The sequence below is a fragment of the Ambystoma mexicanum genome, chromosome 1q (genome assembly GCF_040938575.1).
Source record: "Ambystoma mexicanum isolate Mex_15411 chromosome 1q, UKY_AmexF1_1, whole genome shotgun sequence".
Classification (NCBI taxonomy): Eukaryota; Metazoa; Chordata; class Amphibia; order Caudata; family Ambystomatidae; genus Ambystoma; species Ambystoma mexicanum.
The window spans coordinates 876,121,765-876,142,707 of NC_090922.1; positions in this window are offsets into that span (position 1 = coordinate 876,121,765).

Consider the following 20,943-nt stretch of genomic DNA (forward strand, 5'->3'; position numbering starts at 1 on the left):
GCTGGTGTATGACACTACTGTTTGGAAGCATGAGCTCTAATGCACGACCTAGGCTGGGCTTGAAATGGTTTCTTTTCTTCCCCTTTTTTTTACACATTTGGGAGCCGTGGTGTATCGGTGCATTTTAATGCTCTTTGAGATGGTTGGTGACCGCCCTTCTTATATTACAGATTGGTTCTGCGTCCTCTTTTGTAATCATCTGCAGACTTGGTTGTCATTACAAGGGATTTCCTCCCCTTGCCCCACGTTGTGGGTGGCTTCACTTGCGTGAAGGTAATTTTTATTTAATATATCCTGAACAATTCATGACTGTTGTCCTGTAGTGATCTGTGGCTCATTGGTAGTGTGATGTGTCCTTTCTAGGTGTGACGATATTTTCGGCGGATTAAGACGCCTTTTGAAGTATCTTGGTTTTTCAATGAAGAAAAATTAGCCTATCTGTCATTTACAGACGTGCGTTGAAGATTCACCACATTAAGGTAAATCTAATTGGTTTAATTTCTAAACCTTTTTGTGGAATTGTTCTCTTGACTGAGTCAACTCCACTTTTACATTTGGTAATACCCCCTCCCCTGGGGATCTGATTAGTTTCCTCTGTTTCCCTTCTTTGCAGGCTGGTTGCCTGAAACTACCCATTCAAAACGGTGTTGAGAAGAATAGTGGATGTTTTAAAGGTTCCCCTGAAGAATGTTCGCCCGAAAGGGGCTTTAAAGAACAGAAACATGTTGGGATTATATGTTGTTTTAGTGACACATTTAGGTTTTTTCTATGTACTGTCATATGTGATTTCGTCTGTGTCCATTTGTAAGTGGTTTATTTGAAATTTAGCTTTTTAGATTTTGTAGGTTTTAGTGGTAGTTTTGTACACTGTGTTAGGTGTGGGTAGTATCTTATGTTTTAATATAAATATTCTGTATTAAACAAAAATGTTTTTTGAAATTTGGAATGTTGCACGCAGTCTATGTTGTCAAGACCTGTAGTGCCGGAGAATCTGTCAGAGGTGTCTAATCGTTGGGGGAGAAGGAGGGGTGGAAGTAGAGAAAGTTTACCATCTTATCCTTCTTTTATAATATAATATGTGCTCAGACACCTGTAGTAGAAATGGAACAGCAGCTTCTCAATGGGGGCAGAATTACTCCAAATCTAACTCAACATTTTGGCAATGCCAGACACCAGGCCCTGTTCTCATGAGATTCATCCTTCAAGGTGGCAGCACTGATCTGATCGTCTGAACCCAACATTGCCTTCTGAGATCCTGTAAACTGCTTGGGCTGGCATCTCCTTACTGCAACCAGAGCACAGCAACAATCACTACTACTAGCTATAAAACGTATTACACATGCCCTAGCTCTAACCTCTGAAAATTATAAGCAATGTTATTATTTTGTTATTCGTTCTTCCATCATGTAAGGCTCTGTGATGCTTTCTAAAGTGTAACAACACTAACTACAAATAAAACGCGTGCATAAGTGCCAAAACAAACGGCACAATACTGACACTAAATGACCAGTGCTTCTTACTAATACAATTTACGCAGCCTAAACCTATTTCAACAGTTGGGATGTTGCACATTCATCCCAAACTGTCCCTCCCCCTCACGCTGTCCCTCCTCCCTCTTGTGCTGTCCATCCTCGATCCCTTGAATTGTCCCTCCTCCATACGTTTGCAGTGTTGCTCCTTCCCCCTTGCACTGTCGCTCCTTTCCCTTGCACTGTCACTCCTTCCCCTTGTGCTGTTGCTTCTTCTTCCTTGCGCTTTCACTCCTTCCCCCCTGTGCTATTGATCTTTTCTCCCTTGCATTGCCCCTTCTCCCATCCTTTTGCATTCTCTCCTCCCCACACCTGCCTCCCTTGCACTGTCCCTCCTCATGCCCTTGAAAATGTCCTCCTCTCTCCTTGTGCTGTCCCCTTTGCACTTTCCCTACTCCCCCTTGTGCGTTCCTTCCTCTTCCTTGTGCTGTCCCTCCACCTTACACTGTCCTTCCTCACGCTTTTGCTGTCCCTCCTTCCCCCTTTGCTCTAACCCTTGTGCTGTCACTTCTCCCCTTTCCACTGTCCCATTTCCACCACTTGCACTGTCCCTCCTCCCCATGCACTGTCCCTCCTCTCTCTCTTGCGCTGTTGCTCATTCCCCTTGTGATGTCACTACTTCCCCCTTACGCTAGTGTTCCTTACAACCCTTGTGCTGTTCCTCCTCACTCCCTTGCACTCTCCCTCCCTCCTGTTGTCACTCCTCCCTCCACTGCAATGTGCCTCCTCACCCCCTTGCGCTATCCCCTGTAAGGAAGGCATGGTATCAAGAGTAAGAAAAAAGTGACCACAGTTCAATGGCATTTATTGAACTTCAAAAACAGTTTGAAAAACGCATACCTAATCCTAAATCTACAAATGGTAGCAAGCTAGGACCATCAAATAACAGTAGCACAGTCCTAGTGGTGTCTTGTCAAAATAAAAGGGCTGATACTAATAAACCTATTGCCAATCCTTACCTCTAAATACAAATAGTGTGGGAAACAGCATTATGAAAAAGAAAGACGTGTTCACAAAACGATATATCAGGATGTTTCAGCCGCTGGCCTCCCTTCCCGTTGTTTTCAGCATGGGACAAGGTGGTACACTCGAGTTCAGAACTGTCTCTGGCTTCTCTAGCATGAGGATACAGTTCAATCATTAGCATCAGGGCCTTCCGTGCCCAAGTCTCTTTGTCTTTCAAAGTCTCTTCTTTCAGAGGGCCTGATACAACAAACAAGCAATAAGTTATTTTCCTCTTTCAGATTTTCACAAGTACTCAATTTCCCAGGCGATTCACTATTCACCTCAGATCCCCCTCAGCCGGGTTCAGATCCTTTCAACACAATGTTCATCGATTATTCATGCATCCAATTTCTTGGGTGATTCACAGTTTACCTGGGTCCTCCTCATCTGGGCTCAGATCCATTTTTCCAACACAATATTCAATTAGTTTCCCTCTGCCGGGCTTGGACCAATTTCAATTTCCAATGTAACTTTAAACACAAATTTGCTTTAACCGGGCTTGGACCAACTTCATCTACTTTGTCATCAACTTTCTTTATATTATTACTATCGAAGACTTTCAAATGCGCAAAGGGGTTTGCTTGACCCGTTGCAGGACCACTTTGATTTCACAATTCCTTGTCACTATTTAGCATTTGTCACTTCATCAATTGGATACCTAATAGAGAATGTCGAATGAGCTCACATGTGGTGCCAGACCACTCTGTCTAAGGTATCGTATCTTGACTTCAAAGTTGAATCATTCAGCTGATGTTTAATTTTGTTTGTGTTGCTTGTCACATACATTCATACACTGTTCTCTTCAGCTTGCACTATAAAATGTTGCTGCTTGCAAACTTGGCTTCAACAAAGACTAGTCTGGTATCAGTCTCCCCAACTCACCGGCTGTGCTGACTTCAGTGGCGCTGCTTTGTTGTAGGAGCCAAGGACCGTACCACAGCGGTAAACAATTCTCCCCGTCTTGACTATCGATGCTGGAGAGCTCCATGTTCCTCTGACCCACAATGCAGAATACTTTAGCGGGGAATCCTGGTCTAACGTTTCCTATTCTTGAAGGTTCTTGAAAGTAACAGTCTTTCGTTAAAAAGGTCAAGGTCACTTCCCTTCTTGCCTTCCCCTTCGGTTTTGACGTCTTTCGCCTTGTATAAAACTGCCATCTTGGAACTGCTGCTTCCTCGTGTGCTTTGCCTTGGTCAGAGTGTGCTTTTGTGCTCTGTCTTTTATCCATGTGGGGAAGTGTATTGGAATTTAGGTCTATGTTTAATAGTCAGCAGTGATTACCTGACTCTGCCTGCCCATTGTATTGGGACATGTCAGGTATACGACTCAGGTGTTAGTCAATTTTATCTCCTAGTGAGCTGTCCATGAGTGTTCGTGGTTGGAAAGAGGGTGGGGGGTTGAGTTCCTAAGTATCCTAACTGGTATGATGGGGTTAAGATGTTACAGGGAAGGGGATGATACTGCATCTCGCCATTTGGTGTCCCACTACAAACAGGTGATCTGCCCGCACTGGTCCATTCCCAGGAACTGGATCCAAAAGCGAGGGCCGTGCCCTGGTCACCTGTATGACAGATTCCAGGGGACCAGCGGGTGAGACACCTTCAGGTTTCTCACATACTCTTCCCCTATGCAATGTAGCCCCATCTGTTTCACAAGGGAACCGAGAAAGGAAATCCACGTTTCCTTGATCTTTACCTTTTCGGTGCTCCACAGTGAAACAGTAGGGTTGCAGGCCAAAGAACCATTCCATGACTCGAGGGCTAGAATCTTTCCGCTGGCTAATCCATACAAGAGAATGATCTGTGAAGAGTGTGAACTTCCTTCCTAGGAGGTAGTATCTAAGGTGAGTAATGGCCCACTTGATGGCAAGGGCCTCTAATTCCAGCACAGAGTAATGTTTTTCACGTGGGAAGAGTTTGTGAACAGTAAATAAGATGAAGATAGGATGTTGCAACATGTCGCAAATTTGTGACAAGACTGCTCTTAGCCCTGTAAGGGAGGCGTCTGTGTGTAACACAAACTCCTTTGAGAAATCTACTACCTTTAAGATCGAGTTCTGGCACAGGGTTTGTTTTTGTTAGACTCACCACTGTGCAGACTGGCCGGGGCGTTGGCTCAGGACCAGACGAGAGCTGTTCAATGAGTCCAGAATCTTCAGTCACTTCTGGTGTAATTCCCAGAGGGGAAAATACCCAGACCGGACCCCCTCTCACTGAGGGAACTCTTTTTGGTAATGGACCTTCCTACTGTTTTAGATAACAGCCAAGATGGTAAATTACCCAAAAGAGCGGGGATACCCACACCGAGCTGTAAAGAAAGGACAAATGATTAGAACCAAATGGAAGAAGGAAATGTAACACAAATCCGCTGCTAGGGTCAGTACCTGAAATACAGTTGATAGGAGGTTGGTAGTATCTATGAGGAAAAGAATGGAGATTTATATTAGCCAGGATCAGAGAGAAAAGCTTGCAGAGAAGCAAAAGGGGAAATTGCCAATTCTTACCCTCTGTAGCCTAAAATAATGCCTAAATATTGGGCATATAACAACAGCAGGATAAAATAAGAAAAAGGAAGGTTAGTATGGGGAACTCCCCGGGCGGAATGAGGGCCGATACTAGGTACGGGTTGGTGCAATGTCTGCAGCAGAGCGTTCGAACTATTGCACTGATCTTCAGGTAAGTTTCCAAAGTGGAGATAAATGCGTATAGTATGTATTCTCCAAGTATGTTGATGGTGAACAATCGCCGAGTATGGTATTGAAAGTAAGTGGATACAGAGGACACAGGGTGTGGAAGACAATTCCCAGAGGAAAAAGGTAAAGTTTCAGTCTTACCAGGTGAGGAGGAGTCTCAGCCAATCAGGGTCACTGATCGGGAGTACCCGTGAGTTCCGCGATGGCGGGGGTATGACTTGGGTCCCGTGAGTATGCTGGGTACGTGGGAACTGCTTAGCTCGAAGACGGGATTCGTGCTGGGCAGGGAGGATGGCGGGCGGAAGGTCGCCTTGAAGAGCTCCAGGAAGTGGAACGCTGAATCGTAGTCGGACGGTCCGGGTCTGAAACCAATGAGTCAAAGCCAGGTAACAAGGATGAGACGAGAAGCGTGGTCGAAGAGGGATATCCGAGGTCAGTTTCACAAAGGAGTTCGGCAGTAAATGAATGGAAGTAATAACCCTAATCAGAAGCACCTAGTCTGGCGTTACGGACACCTTTATGGGAAAGTGAATGGGAATTGAGTAGGCGTGTCGTGCTACTGGCTGGCAACGTAGCGGTCAGCTGATCAGTCATGTGACGACTTGACAACAACCTCCGTTTTCCTAGCAACCTCCAGCGTTGCCAGAAAGGCGCCGTTCTCCGCCGTATTTCCTCCTGCATAGAAGGGTAAAGCAAGGCGCGTAGTGCGGACCGTACCGCAGGTGTGACAGCTTATTGTTGTTGTAACATACATTGTCCTTGTAAATCCAATGAATTTTCTGGGGTTGGGCGTTCTTTAATTTGTCTGTTAGTCTAGCTGTCCTGTCCGAGAAGTTATGGATAAACCTACAGTAACAATTGATTAACCCTAAGAATGCTCTGAGGTCTCTCTTAGTTTTAGGCTTTGGTGTATCTACGATGACTTTCACTCTCTCGCTTTGAGGTTGGACACTACCATTCCCTACAAAGAAGCAGAGGTATTTCATTGCTGATTGGGTCAGCTTGCATTGGGATGGATTGACAGTTAGGCCGGCTTCTCTGAGGGCTCTCATAATAGTAAAGAGATGGAAAAGATGGTCTTCCCAGATGTTACTATATCACAAATATAAGCTCCACAGAAATCAGAGTAGGGCTGTAATATTATATTCATAAGTTGTTGGAAAGTGGTGGGGGCCCTATCTAAGCCTAAAGGGAGGACTTTGAACTGGGACAGTCCCAGGAGAATTGAGAAAGCTGCCTTTTCCTTATCAGGTTGATGCATTGGGACCTGCCAGTACCCCTTTGTTAAGTCTAGGGTTGATAGACAGGTGGCATTTCTGAGTTTATCAACCAATTTGTCGGTGCATGGCATGGGATAGGCATCGAAGTCGGAGATGGCATTAACTTGGCGAAGGTCTATGCAAAACCTCCAGGAATGGGCAGGTTTTGTGACCAATACTATAGGGGAGGACCATGGGCTTGAAGAGGGTTCAATAATATTCTCTCTTAACATTTTATTTACTTCCTCAACCACTATCTGTTTACGGGCTACCAGGAGTCTATAAGGTTTCAGATGGACCACTTTTCCTTTGGGTGTTCTAATATAGTGATATGTGCCTTTCACTCTTCCTGGTTTCTCTGAGAAAACATCAGGAATTGTTATAACTAAATACTTTAAATCTTGTTGTTGTTTATTAGATAGCTCGTGAGCAATTAATTCAAAGTTATCTATTTCTTCTGGCACAAAACAGGATAGTATTGTGGCGTTGGCGGTGGAAGGATTTCCTTTCAGTCTTTTAAGAGATTTACATGGTACAGTCTTTTGTTTCCTGTCAGGTTGTGCTACCTTATAAGTACAGGTTCCTGTTCGTTCAATATTACATATGGCCCATGCCACTTAGAAACAAGTTTGTTTTCTGAGGTAGGCAAGATGACCAATACTTGCTGTCCTACGGAAAATGATTTAGGTTTACCTTTTTGTCAAAGGTGGACTTTTGTAGTGCTTGTGCTTTTTCCATATGAGTATAGAGTAGATTTTGAACAAGTTTCATATGTTCTTGCAGTCTGATAGTGGTTTGCGAAAGGTGAATGGGTGCTTCTTCTCTTTCTTCCCTAGTCTCCCAGAGCATGTCCAGGATATCTTTAGGTTCTCTACCATAAAGTAGTACAAAAGGAGAAAATCCAGTGGTTGCCTGGGGGTTTGTCTTACTACAAATAGTGCCCAGGGATCATACGGTCGTAGTCTTTCCCGTCCTTATCTACCAAATTTCCTGGGATCATTTTGAGTGTTTTGGTGAATTCAACCATCCTTCTGTTTGGGGATGGTAAACTGAAGTTCTTAAGGTGGTGATCTGGAGCATATCCTTGACTTCACCCATGAGCTTGCTCATGAAATTGGATCCTTGACCTTAGGAAAGCCAACCCTGGAAAAGTATGGTAATAGGTGGCAGCAAGGGATCTATAAGCAACTACAGGAGGAAACAGTGAGAAGCAGATTGTTGACTATTATGTAGGATAGGGTGGGGAGTGGAGGGTGTGTGGAGCTAGGGGTTAGGGAAGAGCCATTCCATGAAGAGGAAGGCATTGAGCTCTTTCCTGAACAGTAGAAGTGGTGGGGTGAGTCTGATGTTGATGGGGAGGAGGTTCCAGAGTGGTGCGGTGTGGAGAGAGAAGGCCTGTCTTCTGGTTCTTTCCTTCCAGAGTTCAAGTCTGCACATGTCCTTACTTCTGGCCGATCACAGGCCTCTGGAGATGCTGAGTTTCTCAATGAGGTAGCTTGAGGAATTCAAGGTGACAGCGTTAAAGATGATGCAACAGGATTTGAATTCAGGGCACATCTCAGGGGTTCCAGGATATTCAACAGAAGACCTTCCAAATGGGCATTGCCACGATCCAGGTGCGAGAGGACCACGGTTTGAACAGCACATCTATGTGCTCTTCTAAGGGACTTGGTGCAGGTGGCCAGATGGGGTGTGAAGCCCACAAGGTTCACAGCAGAGAACTGGGTTTGGATATTATGGGTTACTTGGTGTGGTTAGTCAGCAGTAGGAATTTAGTCTTGGAGGGTTTGAGTTTCAGATAAGCACTGGACATCCACTGTTCAAACAGCTTGTTCTAACAAGACAACCCAACTATTAGACAAAACTATTTTTAAGAAATCACTGCTCACTACCAAAGACATCCCCTCTCCATCCCTCAAGAATCTCCACCCCCCAAACCCTCCCATATTTCACATCTCCCCAGTCTCCCCTCCACATGTCCTCCACATCATCCAACACCTGAAACCATCTAACTGCAAGGGTGACCTCTGTCCCGCCAACATCATTAAAATGTGTGCCGAACACATGGCACACATCATCACCAATTTCATCAATGCCTCCTTTCAAACAAGTTCTATCCCGGCCTCCATCAAGGAAGCCTGGGTCACCCCTCTCATCAAAAAACCCACCCTCGACCCCACCCTCCCCACAAACTACTGTCCCATTTCTACTGTTTCTTACCTACTCAAAATGCTAGACCAGACTGCAGATGTCCAACTCCAAGTCTACCTAGAATCCAACAACCTACTGTCTCGCCGCAAATCAGGCTTCAGACCCAGGCACAGCACAGAGGATGCCCGCTTCAACCACAATATCTACCTTCATGGCATCCGCGATGTGGGCAAACTAGCCATCCTCCTCCTCAACCTCTCTGCAGCCTTCGATCTTGTTGATCACAAAATTGTCTGCCAACACCTCTCCAACAAATTTAATTTCGCCAGAGAAGGCACCAGTTGGATCAAAGCCTTTCTCAGCGAGCGATCATCAAGGGACTTCGTAGGCTCATTAGCTGCAACCCCATACCTGTACCCTACGGTGTCCCTCAGGTGTCTTGCATTTCACCTACCCTGTACAATATGTACACTAAACCCCTGTTTGACCACCTCAATGACCTTGTAATCCTTTATACCAATTTCTCTGACGACACCAAAATTCAGCTAACACTTTCTAGCAACCACGCCACTGACTCCGCTAATATCAATCAAGTCTACAGCATCATTCAGGCCTGGATGGCGGAACACCACTTCTGCCTAAATGGCGACAAAACAGAGCTCCTCATAGTAGGCTCCCCATACCATCTCAAACATCTAGCCCCCTTCTATGCATCCTTCTGCATTGACGGTAACACTTCCAGCGTCTCAAACCATGTGAAAACACTGGGCGTTCACTTAGATGCAGAATTATCTATGCACAAACAAGTCAAAGCCCTATCCTCCTCGGCAGCTTACACCACTAGACTCATCAACCTCAGGAGAATATTCCTATAACCTCACCGTCACCAGAGGCATTATAGGCAGCAAACTAGACTACTGCAATGCCATCCTTGCAGGCACCTCATCAAAAAAATCAGACAAAACTACAGCTGATCCAAAACAATGCCCTCTGACCTGTCTGGGGCCTCAAACGCTTGGGCCACATCTCTCATGCCAGAAGTAATGCACACTGGTTGCTCGTCAAAGCACACATTGACTTTAAGATTCTATCCCTAACACACAGATGCATCCACAATACTGCACCCTCTTTCCTCGCCCAACGCATTTCCAAAAGAACCAAACTCCCCTGCTCGCATCCACCTTGTCACTAGCCATCCTGAGATTCTCGAAAAAAAAGAGCAGGGGAGACCTGTTTCACCGTCAACGCCTGCACCCTATGGAATGCCCTACCTCCCCACATAAAAGAGCAGGATTCCTACCTCATCTTCAGAAAACTGCTAAAAACGTGGCTGTTTGACAAATATGACAAACCTGTTTTGGGCCACCCATTGATCCCTACCTGTCTCTCTGTAACATTTACCATCCTGTATATACCATATTATTCCCATGTTCCTAAACTACCAGCGCTGTGATACTTACCGGTTTGGGCGCTGTCAACAAATGAAATAAATAAATGAAATAAATGATGGAGTGCTGATGGGGTGTATGGTGATGCAGGTGAGGGTGCTGTGACACAGTGTATATGATGTTTCTAGTTAGTGCCGTAGTTGGCGATGAGTGATGATGGTAGGGATAGGCTCTTGGGAGAGAGGGGTGGAACACATATTCAAAGATGTTAATCTAATGTTAGATGAACAGGGGTTCTGGTCCTGGGTCCTTCTGGTCCAAACAATTGTCCTTTTCTTCGACTGCCCTCCCTTCACTTCGGATGCCCGGGGGAGGGATGTGTGGGGTTTACCTCACGCGACCTACATCCACTTGCACTTGCTCACAATCGCAAAGGAAAAGAGTCTGGAGGGCTGCTTACATAGGGAGCAAGTGGGGCAAAACAAGAAGGCACCACCAGATTAGCAGTGATTGACAGGTTGGTGGGGCTTAAATCACATGACCTAAATCCACTTCAGCATGATCACGAACTGCAAAGGGAAGGAGGCTGGATGGGTGCTTAAGGAGTGGGCTCCTTCCCGCCTTGTGCTATCCCTCCTTCTCCCCTTAGGCTGCCACTCCTTCCCCCTTGCACTGTCACTGTCACTCCTCCCCATTGCCCTATCCCTCCTCCCTCACCTTTCCGCTGATGGTCAGCCCTATCTTGTGCTGTTGCTCCACTCCCCTTTGCCCTGTCACTCCTTTCCGCCATTTCCGCTGTCACTCTTTCTTTCAAATGTTGCAAAATACTCCTGTGTACTGTTGCTGGCCTACCTTTCTCCTATTGGATTTTTCTATTCTTCCTCACGTTGTCATTTTTTTGTATTCCTCTCCCCAAAGTGCTACTCTCAACCCCTGGCACTGCCCCTCATTCCCACTCATGCTGTCATGTCTTTCTCTCTGTGCTGTCATTCCTCATTCCTTTCCTCCATGCTAAATGTAAAATGCAATAAACTACAAACTCAAAAACTATTGGCTTTGAAAATGCTTGTTTTTAGAAGGGGGATAGGAAAAATCCAAATTGTTACCGTCCTATCTCGCTTCTTGATTCTTCCACAAAATGGGTTAGCAAGGCGTTGCATGCTAAATTAAGGGCCAGTGCACGTGAGCATAACATTCTATCCAATTTCCAGTATAGGCTTTTGGAAGGAAGGAGCACTGTGGAGACATTTTTAAATCTAAAACTGATACGTAATTAGTATGTTCAGGGTTAAAACACTAGGATCTATTTCAGGTACATGGATCTCTTCTGCATTCGACATTGTCAACCTGACGAGGTTGTGGGGTAATTAGCGAGAAATCGGAATGCCTTCACTATTATTACCTTTAATAGAAATACATACAGGTCTCTCAGCAAGAGTACGGTATGGTTCCAGGTGGGAACTTACCTCACAATTTCCATCCACAAAGGGTTTAAGACAGGGATGTGTTTGGACCCCCACCACTTTTCAATCTACGTGTCAACTTTTTTTTTTCGGAGTCTAAGGGCCTCATCACGAGTTGGGCTGTAGCCCTTAAATGCGGCGGTAATGGTATTACTGCCGCATTTAAGGGCTGGGCCTATCACAAGATGGGCGCTAAATGGGCTGTTTTACCTCCAGCTTTTTCTGGAGGTGAAAATCCCATTTCACACCCTGTATTACTGCCAGATGTATTAGCGCACGGTATTACTGCCGAAGATTCCCCATTGGGTCCAGTGGACCCAATAGTAAATGGGCATTTACAGTTAACGCCCAACCCGTGATCTGGCGGTAACACCGCCAGACCGGTGGGTGCTAACGCTATTACAGTTGGGCGGTATTACAGTCGGGATACCGCCCAACTCATGATGATGCCCTAAGTGATTTGAAAACCGTACACCATGAGAAGCTATTTAGACTGGGTGATTAAACCAAGGCAAAGGACACTTTTAATGAGTCTAAAATACTTTGCCCTTGGCTGCTACAGAAGGTTGATGGGGAAAAAAAGGAGGTCACTAACTGTACAAACATTTGTGGAAGACTTTTGGTTAAATATTTATCCCACATTTTGTTGTTTTTACCCAAATGATGCCACTTTAACAAGGTATCTATTTCCATCCTTTACAAAATGGGGGTTTAGGCAAGTTGAAGCAGTGTTGCAATTCATCTTTGCATTACAAGATACATGCTCTGCCTGGTTGATCTATTGCTATTTTGGGAAATCCCTAATTGTAAGAGGCAGTCTTATAACAGCTTTGTGAATTTAAATGTATATCTTAGTTTTAGATATGGACTCACGTTTTTAGACTAACTGTTAGAAATCTTCAATGTGTACAGTTTTATAAGTGAAATATTTTGATATGTATTGAAATATTGAAAGTTATGTATCTTGTATGGAATTGGTTTAATTTCTGAAATAAAGAAATAAAGTAATGCACTGCGCTTTTGCTTATAAATTCAGATTAGGAGGACTATCAAAACCTTCCCATCCCAATATGTGGAATTAGCTCATTATATGGCAGACATGGGTGGTCCATTTATCTTGAGTACACTTAGACGCACTAGATGACAAGTTAGTTATTTTGTTTATCACATTCTACCACCCTCACCTTCTACAAACACAAACATCAATTATAATTCCTCTGTGCCTTGAGGTGAGGTTTCCATTCTGTGGCCTGCAACAGCCTTTTTTCATTTTCTTTATTCTTTTTTCGTCCCTGCGCTATCCCCTTCTCCCACCCCCACCGCTTTTTGGTTCTCACTTCCTCCCAGTAGAAATGTGCTGCTAATGTTTCACAGTACATACAATAACGCTGTATTTGCTACTAACTACACTATCTATTGAATCTATATGGTTTTCTGTATAGTGAATGACAATGTCCTTCACTTGCTCCTCTATGTTTTTATTATGTTTTTAAATTTAAAATAAACCTTATTTTATCTGTATTCTATTATTTTGTAAGTGTGATCCTATACCTTTAGTTCAAATAGCCCCTGGCCTCCTGTAGGTTCTCCAGCACTACCCGCGCGTTGAAGGGAAGGGTAGCCTGCACTTATTTCCCTTTTGTCCATTACATTTCTTCCTCTGGAGTGAGGCCCCCCTTTAACAAAAAAGAGGGTTTCCGCCCTATATCTTTTTTCACCCTTGCCTTTGAGTCCATCGGGGATGCACTCCTCTGTGCATCCAGCACTTTTATTCCTTCGTGCCTTGAGGTGAGGTTTCCATTCTGTGGCCTGCAACTCCCTTTTTTCATTTTCTTTATTCTTTTATCTTCCCTGCACTTTCCCCTTCTCCCAAACCCACTCGCTTCCTGGTTCTCACTTCCTCCCACCTCCTGCGCCACCCCCCCATGCCTCTGATTGGGCCTTGAGCCTATTTCCATCCATCCTCCCTGGGTAGCCCCACTGCTTGTGCAGCCCCCAACGGCTAAGGACCCTGAGGCAAAGGGCAGCTCCTGCAGTTGCAGCTCCAGACTGTGTTTGCCTGTGTTCGCCAGGAGAGCATGGAGCACAGCCGTCAACCAGCAGTGACTGACAAGGTGAGAAAACTGCGGGCAAGGGTAACAGCCATTCCTGCTCCCTATTAAACTGTTGCATCTCTCTTATTACTCCTTCTACTGCACGTGGCCCACAATTGTTGTTGTCTAGTACAGGCACTTAGGCTCTATCCAGGAAACACGCATCTGGTGTTTTTGCTTTTTCTTCTGTATGTTGAAATCTAGGCTTTTTTCCTTTATCCAGAAATCTTGCATCTGGGTGTTTTTGCTTTTTCTTCTGTATGTTGAAACCGAGACTTTTTCCCTCTATCTAGGAATCTCGCATCTATGTGTTCTGGCTTTTTCTTCTGTATGTTGAAACCTAGGCTTTTTTCCTTTATCCTGGACACTTGATTCTAAATGGTTGCATTGTGGTTGTGTTGAAGTTGGCACCATGCTTCTCCCACACCGCTCTCAGGCCTCCCTTGGCCCCCTCTACCCTTCCCTGCTACTCTTATTTCTCAACCTTATCAACTGATGAGGTCTCTAGACAACTCTGCTCTATTTGAGTCTCATCCAAACAGGTGCTCCCATGCTCCTCCAGAACTTTCGAGGACAACATTGCCTCCCTCTCTCCAGCTTTGGCTGATTTATCAATCACTCCTTCCCACTGGCTTCTTCCCCTTCTCTTTAAACACTGCCTTGTGCACCCTTTCTTCAAAAGCGCAAGTGAACCTGTTCACTTGCACTTTTTGTACCCTTCCTCTCTCTCCCACCATGAGCATTACCATTTCCTCTCATCCTGCACTTCTCCTCCTCACCCTACCCCAGCATTTCTGCTACTGCACTTGCACGCTCCTAATTGTCTCGGGACCTATTGGGAACGTTATTGTTTGCCTTCTTCCCTGCCCATCCCAACCTACTCTTCCCCCCCCACCACACTCTCACCTCATTTCTGTAGTGCACTTGCATGCTCCGAATTGTCTCATGACCTAGTAGGAACGTTATTGTTTGTCTTCTTCCCTGTTCATTCCAATCTAATCTTCCCCTCTTCTAACCTCTCCCATAATTTCTGTACTGCACTTCCACGATCCATATTTTCCCATGACGTAACAGGAACGTTATTGTTTGTTTTCTTACCTGTTCCCCTCCTAACCTTCACCTCTCCTCATTTCCCCCTCCCCTGCATTCTTGTAACAGCACTTGCATGATCTGAATTTCTCAAGACCTAGTAGTATTGTTTTGTTTTGTTTTTTTCTCCCTTGAACCTCCCCCTCCCTTGTTTTAATGCACTTTGAAACACCTTTTTGCTGTATAGGCACATTATAAATACCAAATTAATAAATAACATCCATGTGAGCTTTTCAAAATTGTGCTATTTTTTAAAAATAAAGCTAGCATTCACTCCTCTGATCCCAATACATACCTTCCACTTCCCCTACTTCTGACCTACTCAAACTCCAAAACACACTTCACACCTCCCTAAAACTTGAAACACCAACATCCTAAAATTACAACCCCATCATATTCCACAAAACTACCTCCGAAAAACAAAACGTCCCCGCCCCAAGTCAAACAGCCTCACTTATGCAAAGTTGTCTTCACACTATTTCCTGCATTGATGTGTGTCACTACCAGGTGGATTTGGGGGTGGAAGGGTGGCAGTGTGTCAAGTTATCAGGCAGGGAAGGGTGGTGTCAGAGGAGATGATCATGCTCAAAACAAAGGGGAAGTGGCAGACCTGTACAGAGCTTGTTGGAAGGGGAAACTTTCCAGACTTTCCAAACTTAAAGACATGAGGGACCATCTGGTATGCATGGCCTGGGTGGCCCCCTTCATATGCTGACACATGACGGTTTGGGTCATCATTAATTACATCCTTTTGGCCCCTAAAATACTTCACTACTATTCTTCCCCACTTGCTCTCCACCCTCCCTACTGCATTCTGGTGGCCATGATCTGCTTTACTACTGCAGTTGGCAGGAGCACATAGTTTGCTGCCTCTGCCCCAGGACACAGAGTCTCTCCATAATTGCCGTTGGAGGAAGGGGTAATATGTCAGCAGCACCAGAAACACCAGGTGCTATTCCTCCATCCTCTGCAGATGTCAGTGGTGTGGCATGTGTGGTTGTCTGTACCAGTGCTATCTCCAAGATAACCCCCTTCATACATCAGTGGTGTAAAGTAGGATGATTATAGGATTCCTCCTGTAAGTCTGCCCCTCTGGATGGCGTGGAATGGCTTTATTTACACCCTTCTCCAATGCTGCCCCCACAGGCCGAGCACTGCCAGGCGCAACGTGGTTCATGATGCCTTACAATACTGGTAGTGACATTGGCAATAGAGGAGATAGAGATACAGGGATGGAAGTGGATGCTTCTAGCATGTTGGATGACTGTACCAAGATTTTTCTCCAGCTTCTGTGGTAGGTACTGCAGGGTTGGTAAAAGAGGCAGGGGTTGTGCAAGTTTCCATAACTATCAGAGTCGTGACAGTGGAAGAGGAGGTGGTGCATTAGGCCATTGTTGTGTGGATGATGGTGGCACTTGGGAGAGTAGCAATGCTGGTGTTGCTGGTGCAGGTGCCAATGGACATTGCTGTTGGCATCAGTGCCTGCAGGATAATGTTGTCTGCTAGTCCCTTCTTTATAACAGACCATTTTGTCAGTTCCAACTGTTGGAAAATCAGATGGCACATAGTTTGTGGGTGGTTAGAAATGGGCCTCAACATGTCAGACACAAATGCCATCTGGGTGTCTCTGTAATGACTCTCCCTATCATCTTAAAAGAAGGAATGTTTGTTGCATTTGAACTTTGAAACCTGGAGTATTCCACATGTTTTTCCAATTTTGACACAGGAGGGAGTATTCAGTAGTTGACTGAATTCTCCTTGTATCCAGCTCACACATCCTCACTTCTGTCTGTCATTTGTTCTGTCCTTTCATCTGTCCTTTAAGTCAGTTCTGTCCTGTCCTACTGTGTCTGAACCAATGTGGTGCCCCACCATCCTCCATGGCTTTAAATGGGGTTGATATCCATCTGTCATCCTCTCGGAGGGCTCCACGATGGCTCAGGCTCTGTTTCCAAGAAGGTTGGCATGATTGTGTGGACTTCTAGCTATAGAGGGCCTGGTTCCTCCATAACGATGAGAGCATCACAGGCTATATTACATGAGCATTTTGCTTGCTAACACAGGAACCCTACCTATTCACCACAGTCTTCCGGATCTGAGTCAGACTCTGTCCTGAGCATCACAGGCTATATTACATGAGCATTTTGCTTGCTAACACAGGAACCCTACCTATTCACCACCGTCTTCCGGATCTGAGTCAGACTCTGTCCTTCTTCCTTTTGAGTCACCACTTCCTGCTTTTCAGATATTCATGGCTCAGTACTTTCAATTCTGCCTTGCTGTTTCTGGGTAAACCATATCCATTTAGAGGTGAACCCTGAAGAACACAGCGCTCATTTTAACTTTCACATTCCAAGCTGACCTGCCCTTTTATTTCAAAATGTGAAAATATTAAAAAACCCTTGATCAAATGCTGTGGTCTAAAAAACCTCACCGTAGTTAACAAAGGGGGTTCACACATGCTATCAAGGACGTGTCGAGCAGGGCTGAGGCAGGAGGTGAGCTGAACGGCATTAGCACCCGGGGAGGGGGCGTCTCCAATCAGGATGCTCGGAATGTGGGCTGTATTCTGTAGTAGAAGTCTGTGCTCTGATTAGCCTGGGAGGCAAGCGCCCCCTTTACTTCCCACTTAGCACCCATGTGGTTTCCTTCACGGGTGCTAACGGTTTCTAAAAAAAAGAAAAGAAACGTAACTTTGTTATGGTGGCCCGGCACCGTGCAGTGCAGCTGTCAGCTTAGGCTGTTTTCCTGTTGATGATATCACAGTTATCAATATGGAAAACGGACTTGCTGACAGCAGCACTGGAAGGCACTGGGCTGCGCGAGAAAGGTAAGCCCTTAACTTGGGCAGTGGGCCGTTCCCTACAGGGTCGGGCAGCCACCGAGGGGCATATGCCTCAATAGTATTTTGACTACAGTGTTGGTGCTTTGCTCATGCATAACTTGAAATGATAACAAGATTTTACTGTCGAAAATGGCAGCGAGGCATGGAACAATCCACTCCGCCAGAAGCGGTGAGGGGGGGCTACTAGATGGGAGAGGCAAATTGATAAAGGGGTGGTCCTGTATAGGAGGTGGAAGTGTTTATCTGCATCTGCTGTAGTCTGTTTATCTGCATCTGCTGTAGTCCCATCACAAATGGAAGAAGAGCTTGGGAGAATCTAGAAGGGGCACGAAGGTTGTTTTGGTAGTTTGGACCTAGCTGAGAAGATGTATTCAGCACACATGGTGGATGCACTGTGAATGATGATGGGTACTGAACAAAACGTGGATTCAGAATATAAGATGGTGATGTGGGTAGACTGTATTACAAAAGCCAAACCTGTCAGATAAGGAGGCCACCCTCCTAAGGTGGGCACTAAACAATATTTGGGCATAGCGCACAATATGGTTTCTATGTGCATGTTGTATCAGAAATAAACTGTACTCAATAAACAAAAAGACTATACAGAGGTCTACAGTTTGACTCCTATCTACACCCAGTGATAGTGGTGAGTAAATGCACATTACAGAAGCTGGACTCAGCAGATAACGAGAATGCATTGTGGCAGTGCATGCGTACATTTCAGGGTTCATTTTATAATGAGTGGTGTGGCAAATAGAGGCATGAAAACAAGGCATAATGCTTGTACACCTTCATTTCCTGCTGCAGCCCATTTCAAAGCACTGACCAGGCAGAGGATGCGCATGGAGCAGAGTTATGATCTCTGCTGTTCTGGGCCATGTACACACGGAGGTGTTGACACGTGGAGGCTGTTCGGTGGAATTGTGGTGTGCACACAAGTGTTATATGGAAATGGGCCCATTTGCAGCAGTGGTGTACATTGAGTAAATGCATCCAGCACCAGGTTTAGTGCTTAGGTAATATGGAAAGAGTAAGCCGATTTGGCGTCAATCCGTAGAACATTTTCACTATGAAGCCAGCTGCTGTTGTACTATATTTGCTCATTAACATAAAAAGACACACCACACATTGATTTTTGGATAATAAGGATTGGGCAAAGACTGCTTGATTCCTTCCCTACTATAAAAGCTGCAGAATCAATGCTGAATTGCTTTGCTCTATGTTTTTGCAAACAGGCAAAGTTTAGACACTCTGGCCACAGGAGGCGGCACTAGAGTGATGGGGCTGCCCACAGAGAGAAACATCATCATGCCACCAGAGCTGCAGCCCAGGACTGTGATGCCAGGCGGTATGTGAGTGACCTATCAGGAAGTGCTTCCCTTTAGAGAAAGTCCATTCCTATTTGGGTGAAGTATAAAAGTCAAAGTTCAATTTTGTGTTATAGCGAATCTACCTTAAAAGGGAGGCCCTAAAGTATTTGGCATCAAAGAGAGAAATTAAGTGTTTGGTAAAGCCCCCAAAAAACCCTTGTTGATTTGGGGAGCTGCCTGGGAGAGCCCCATGAAGGGGGTGTGCTAGCTATGAAAGATAGAATAAGATGGGCTCTTCTTAGTGAGCCTATATAGGACCTCTGAAAGATGGCTACAAAAGGAAGCCAAGATTCGTGTTTTTATCCCTTACAACGTTAACTTAATATCCCCTGTTCTCTAGCTCAACCCTCAGAATGGTGGTGGGTAGTCTGGTGAGAGCATTGTTCTTTGCTCTCTAGATCTTCTCGGACATAGCCAACATTCAAGCTGTGTGCAGCTGCTGGGAACTCGTTGCTCTGCAGGGGAGCACACCCTGTAGGTCAACCCAAGAGCACTAAATTACTCCTGCGTGCTGCCATTTCCCATCTGTGCCCACCAGACTCCCCACCACCATGCTGAGGGAATACACGAGACTTGGCTTCCGCTTGTATCCATCTTTCAGAGGTCCAATATATGCTCACTGAGAAGAGCCAATCTTATTCTAGATTTCATAGGTTGCCCCCCCCCGCACCCCTGCTCCCCTTCAGTATATCCATGAGAGGCATACACATGAACCCTCACTTGGTAAGGAGCAGGCCCTGCTATTAATGTTTCCTGCAAGCTCATTGGCCCAGATTTGGGCCCCCAAAGACTTATAATCATTACCCCACTGTGGTATCACCAGCAATTGGAGGTAGCCCCAATATATCTTTTATATTCATGCCATTTGTGCATGACAAAGAGCTGATGCCACGATTTCTGGGCTCTCTCAACAGTGTGGGTATTAAAGCAAAGGTCATTGCTGATGAAGACACTAAGAAACTTAGTGCTGTAAGTGAGTTGCTGAGAGAAACCATCACGTTTTGTTTCCATGAATCAATTCTGGATTTGAGTGTGCTTCATAGAGCCTACGTGCAGTATTCATTCTAGTTTTGTGAGGTACAGTTCCAGGTAGGGGCTTGACATCCACGCTTGAATGAGGTTGAGTTTTAGTTGATGGAAGCCATTGACAGAATTCACTGTTAGGTAGATCTGGGTATCATCTGTGTCATGTTGGAGCGTCATGAAAATGTTTGTGAGGATTTCCTTCACTAGTTCCATGTAGAGGCCAAAGATGACAGGAGATAGGATGGACACTTGTGAGACTCTGCATTACAAGGATAGGGATTGTGATATACTGATGCCAATTTGGACTGGCTAGTGTCTGTTTTTGAGGTAGGAGTTCAACCATCATATAATTGAGTCCTCAAATCCCATGAGCAGAGTTAGGAGGACTCAGCTGATACCAGAAGACGTGCCAGGGTAATAGAGCAAGTAGCTAATTTCATGGACAGGCCATGACTGTAGTTCTTGTCTGTGGACCTAGAATTGTCTCTATGTCAATTTTTCCAAATTCTCCTTTACTTAAACAGTACACTGTTAATGGGTCTAAAACATGGCACATTGCCAATTTTTCCAAATTTGAATCTTTTGATTACTTTATATTGTAGCATTTTTGGGGGTGAAATAAGTCCCTTTTCTGCAACATATATTGTGTTTATGGTTACACCATTAACAGACACCATAATGCATTTTTGTTAGGTAAGCCATTCAGCCACATCTGTGCTGCTGACACACACAGCGTTTAACGTGGTATGAGTTTTGGCACAGCACATAAAGATAGCTTCTGCTGCCCCTTGTGCTTCTTTGGCCAGGATAAATCGATTCATCAAAGCATAGAAGAATCATTGCAGGGGGATTTTAAATAGTGGGCCTGTATAGGAGATTGAAATTTCCACTGTGATTGAGTGTTCCAGTCATGTCATAGATGGAAGAAGTTCTTAAGAGGGGTCTAGACGGGGTGAGAAGTTTGTTTTGGAAGTTTGGCCCTAGCTGAGGTGGATACAGCACACAAAGTGGATGTGTTGTAAAGGTGGGTACT